This window comes from Mandrillus leucophaeus, unplaced genomic scaffold (assembly GCF_000951045.1).
Source record: "Mandrillus leucophaeus isolate KB7577 unplaced genomic scaffold, Mleu.le_1.0 Scaffold295, whole genome shotgun sequence".
Classification (NCBI taxonomy): Eukaryota; Metazoa; Chordata; class Mammalia; order Primates; family Cercopithecidae; genus Mandrillus; species Mandrillus leucophaeus.
The window spans coordinates 114,416-120,086 of NW_012103087.1; the positions used below are offsets into that span (position 1 = coordinate 114,416).

The following is a 5,671-nucleotide window of genomic DNA, read 5'->3' on the forward strand; positions in this document are numbered from 1 at the left end:
ATATGTGCCACATTTTCTTAATCCAGTCTATCATTGATGGACATTTGGGTTGGTTCCAAGTCTTTGCTATTGTGAATAGTGCTGCAATAAACATAAGTGTGCATGTGTCTTTATAGCAGCATGATTTAAAATCCTTTGGGTATATACGCAGTAATGGGATGGCTGATGCCCAGCTAATTTGTGTGTGTGTGTGTGTGTGTGTGTGTGTGTGTGTTTTTAGTAGAAACAGGGTTTCTCTGTGTTGGTCAGGCTGGTCTCGAACTCCCAACCTTAGATGACCCGCCCACCTCGGCCTCCCAAAGTGCTGGGATTACATGCGTGAGCCACCGCACCCGGCTGCTGACTTATGATTTTAAAGAAAAGGTCATGAGCTATTAGCCTGAAAGTTTATGTTGTTTTTGGCCCTGCTAGTGTTTTTTTTTTCTTTCTTTCTTTTTTTAAAGTTAGTTGTGTAACACTTAAACATTGAGAGATTTCATATAAAAACTGTTTCTGGCTTCGTTTGAAAAATAAGATCTAGTAACACGAGGCTCACGTTTCTGCTTGACAACAATCTGCCAAAGCTCAGAAGTGGCAAAACCCTTTGGATGGTTCATATTTGCTCTAGATCACCACAGTCTCCATCTCCCCTCCTGTCTCATTCCTGAGCAGCTTTCCTCATTTATGTTACCTCCTTGGCCTCTGTAGATGTTTGACTTTGGCTTCCAATGTTAAGATTTTCTTGTGTGATTCTTTTTTTAACTTTTTTTTTTTTTTTTTTTTTTTGAGACGGAGTCTCACTCTGTAGCCCAGGATGAAGTGCAGTGGATCTCTGCTCACTGCAAGCTCCGCCTCCCGGGTTCACGCCATTCTCCTGCCTCAGCCTCCCGAGTAGCTGGGACTACAGGCGCCCGCCACCACACCTACCTAATTTTTTGTATTTTTAGTAGAGATGGGGTTTCACCATGTTAGCCAGGATGGTCTCAATCTCCTGACCTCGTGATCCACCCGCCTCAGCCTCCCAAAGTGCTGGGATTACAGACGTAAGCCACCGTGCCTGGCCTCTTTTTTTAACTTTTAAGTTCAGGGGTCCATGTGCAGGTTTGTTATATAGGTAAACTTGTGTCATGGGGGTTTGTTGTACAGATTATTTCATCACCCAGTTATTAAGCCCACTACCCATTAGTTATTTTTCCTGATCCTCTCCCTCCTCCCACCCTCCACCGTCTGATAGGCCGCAGTGTGTGTTGTTTCCCTCTATGTGTCCATGTGTTCTCATCATTTAGTTGGTACTTGTAAGTGAGAACATGCAGTACTTGGTTTTCTGTTCCTGTGTTAGTTTGCTAAGGATAATGGCCCCCAGTTCCATCCATGGTCCTGCAAAGGACATGAACTCATTCCTTTTTATGGCTGCATAGTATTCCATGGTGTGTGTGTACCACATTTTCTTTATCCAGTCTATCATTGATCATGTTCCATGATCTTTGCTATTCTATGTCTTTTCCATTTGCTATTCCAGGTCAGTTTCATGTCTTTGCTATTGTGAATAGTGCTGCAGTGAACATATGTGTGCATGTGTCTTTATAATAGTGATTCTTAAATAGCCTTGGGAAGTAATTTCAAAATACCATTTCATGCCTAGGTAAGCATAGGTCTTATCAGATTAATGTATGTAATTAATCGGTTCATGATGGAAGCCAGACATGATAAGATTAATTGGGCCAAGGTCATCAGTGGTTTAACCTGTTTTATTCTAGAATTGTTTCTGGAAGGGAAGGCTTTAGGGAAAGTAATAAGTGGCTTACAGAGCAAAGAGAGAGCAGTTGCCTCAATGAAGGTTTACAGATTGAGGTAGCACAATGCAGTAAGAAATGTCTAAGACCAAATCCTTTCTACAAGAATCATGTCACTCTCTCTCAGCCTCAGTTTCCTTATCTCTAAAATTGGGAGGGTAAAATCTATCTTGCAAGAGTCTTATGTGGTTTGAGATAATGTATGTATAGTGCCTTGCCCATCTTAAGCAATTAATAGCAGTAAATTGAAGCAGAACTAACAGTAAAAGTGGCAGTAACAGTTATCCTGTTGAACCTAAGATTGCCCAGGTTGCTTCAGCCTAAATGGACTATTCTGGACTTAAAATGTCTGGGTTGACTGCAGCAACCCCAGTTCCTGTAAGCATAAGGCCCTTCTCTCTTAGCCTCGCTCAGCTGGATACTGATAGGATTCACCCATCTGCTGTCCTCAGCATCACTCTTTATCCTGGAGAATCCCTGACCCTTTGGGAAGTTTGTTGTAGCTGTTTTTTCTTTTTTTAAAAAGTGACATTATTCTTTTTCGCAACAGGTTTGCCGCCAGAACACAAGTGTCATGAAAACTACCAAGCCAAATGGGAAAAGAAAAGACTCATATCAACATTAGTGTCATTGGACACGTAGATTCAGGCAAGTCCACCACTACTGGCCATCTGATCTACAAACGCGCGTCATCGACAAAAGAACCATTGAAAAATTTAAGAAGGGGGCTGCTGAGATGGGAAAGGGCTCCTTCAAGTATGCCTGGGTCTTGGATAAACTGAAAGCTCAGCGTGAACATGATATCACCATTGATATCTCTTTTGTGGAAATCTGAGACTAGCAAGTACTATGTGACTATCATTGATGCCCCAGGACATAGAGACTTCATCAAAAACATGATTACAGGGACATCTCAGGCTGACTGTGCTGTCCTGATTGTTGCTGCTGGTGTTGGTGAATCTGAAGTTTGGGCAGACCTAAGAACATGCCCTTCTGGCTTACACACTGGGTGTGAAACAACTTATTGTTGGTGTTAACAAAATGGTTACACTGAGCTACCCTACAGTCAGAAGAGATACAAGGAAATCATTAAGGAAGCCGGCACTACATTAAGAAAATTGGCTACAACCCCATCACAGTAGCAGTTGTGCCAATTTCTGCTTGGAATGGTGACAACATGCCAGAGCCAAGTGCTAACACACCTTTAGGTTTAAGGGATGGAAAGTCACCAGTAATGATAGCAATGCCAATGGAGCCACACTGCTTGAGGCTCTGGACTGTGTCCTACCACAAACTGGTCCAACTGACAAGGTCTTGTGCCTGCCCTCCAAGATGTCTACAAAATTGGTGGTATTGGTACTGTTCCTGTTGGCCAAGTGGCAACTGGTGTTCTCAAACCTGGTATGGTGGTCACCTTTGCTCCAGTCAACGTTACAACTGAAGTAAAGTCTGTCAAAATGCACCATGAAGCTTTGAGTGAAGCTCTTCCTGGTGACAATGTGGGCTTCAGTGTCAAGAATGTATTTGCAAGGATGTTTGTCATGACAATGTTGCTGGTGACAGCAAAAACGACCCACCAATGGAAGCAGCTGGCTTCACTGCTCAGGTGATTATACGGAACCATTCAGGCCAAATCAGCTGGTTTGCTGGCTATGCCCCTGTACTGGATTGCCAAATGGCTCACATTGCATGCAAGTTTGCTGTGCTGAAGGAAAAAAATTGGTTGCCGTTCTGGTAAAAAACTGGAAGATGGCCCTAAATTCTTGAAGTCTGGTGATGCTGCCATCGTTGATATGGTTCCTGGCAAGCCCATGTGTGTTGAGAGCTTCTCAGACTATTCACCTGTGGGTCGCTTTGCTGTCCATGATATGAGACAGACAGTTGCTGTGGGTGTCATCAAAGCAGTGGACAAAAAGGCTGCAGAAGCTGGCAAGGTCACCAAGCCTGCCCAGAAAGCTCAGAAGGCTAAATGAATGTTATCCCTAATACCTGCCACCCTCGTCTTCGTAATCAGTGGTGGAAGAACAGTCTCAGAACTATTTGTTTCAATTGGCCATTTCAGTTTAATAGTAAAAGACTGGTTAATGATAACAATGCATCATAAAATCTTCAGAAGGAAAGAAGAATGTTTTGTGGACCACTTTGGTTTTATTTTTTTGCGTGTGGCAGTTTTAAATTATTAGTTTTAAAAATCTGTACTTTTTAATGGAAACACTTGACCAAAGATCTGTCATAGAATTTTGAGACCCATTAAAACAAAGTTTAAGTGAGAAAAAAAAAGTGACTATTTTATTTTATTTTTTGAGACGGAGTTTCACTTGTCGCCCAGGCCGGGGTGCAATGGCGCAATCTTGGCTCACTGCAACCTCCACCTCCCGGTTGGTTTCAAGTGATTATCCTGTCTCAGCCTCCTGAGTAGCTGGGATTACAGGCACCCACCACTATGCCTGGCTAATTTTTTGTATTTTTAGTAGCCATGGGGTTTCACCATGTTGGTCAGGCTGGTCTCAAACTCCTGACCTCAGATGATCCACCCACCTCGGCCTCCAAAGTGCTGGGATTACAGGCGTGAGCCACCACACCTGGCCTAAAAAGTGACTTTAGATAAGCATTTGCTAAAGCATTTTCTGTAAAACACTAATTCCAGAGGGTGTTAAATTCTGTTTCTAAAATAATATTTTTGTTATTTCATGTTTGATATGGTTTGGCTGTGTCCCCATCCAAATCTCATCTTAAATTGTAGCTCCCATAATCCTCACGTGTCATGGGAGGGACCTGATGGGAGGTAATTGAATCATGGAGGCGGATTTTTCCCCTTACTGGTCTCCTGATAGTGAATAAGTCTCATGAGATCTGATGGCTTAAAAAAAGGCAGTTCCCCTGCACATGCTCTCTTGCCTGCCACCACGTAAGATGTGCCTTTGTCCTTCCTTTGCCTTTTACCATGATTGTGAGGCCTCCCCAGCCATGCGGAACTGAGTCCATTAAACCTCTTTTTTCTTTATAAGTTACCCAGTCTCAGGTATTTCTTCACAGCACTATGAAAATGGACTGATAAAATATTCAAATAAGTCTGAGAAATGCTGAACTAAACAAGACTAACCAGCTTTCATTGTTGCAGGATTTCTCAGAGTATTTAGCTTATATTATAAATACGTATTTATATATTATGTATATTTATATTTACATATTATATAATATATATATTTGAAAAATATATTTTACATATATTAATATATAAAACATTTTATATAAATATATTAAAATGTATAAATATGCAAATATATATTTACTATATACAATTATATATATATTTACTATATACATAATATATATATATTTAGATATGGAGTCTCACTATGTTGCCCAGGCTGGCCTTAAACTTCTGGGCTACTAGCAATCCTCCTGCCTCAGCCTCCCAAAATGCTGAAATTACAGGCATGAGCCACTGCACTTGGCCTAGCTAATATATTAATGTAACTTTTGACTATGATATACACAATTTTCCAAACTTAGTTGATTTTGGAAATTCTCTCTTTTTTTCAGAATATCTTGCAGGGCTAGTATTTCACAGATTATTTTGTGGAAATACTGTTTTAAGTAAATAGGAATGTAGAAAAAAACTTGAAAAAATTGTCTCAAATGTGCTACAGGTACAATATAAAATGCAAAAAGCATATATACAAATAAATGAAGAAATTTTTTAAAACTTGATAAGTATTTTAAAACCTAAAGATTGTTGAGAACTATAAGCTGCAAGCAAGTAGAAAGTAAAATAGACATAAATTTTAATCCCTGAATCCTTGAGCAATTTAAACTTAGACCGACTCAAGGAGGAATCTTTTTTCCCCTTTTCCTTTAGATCAATGACCTGACAGCTGCAGGCCACATGCCATCTA

At 40.6% G+C, this 5,671-nt stretch overlaps 1 pseudogene; it reads left to right on the top strand.

Moving 5' to 3' along the window:
* The first annotated feature begins 2,365 nt into the window (after positions 1 to 2,365).
* On the top strand, positions 2,366 to 3,745 carry LOC105543942 (annotated as a pseudogene).
* Positions 3,746 to 5,671: the final 1,926 nt, after the last annotated feature.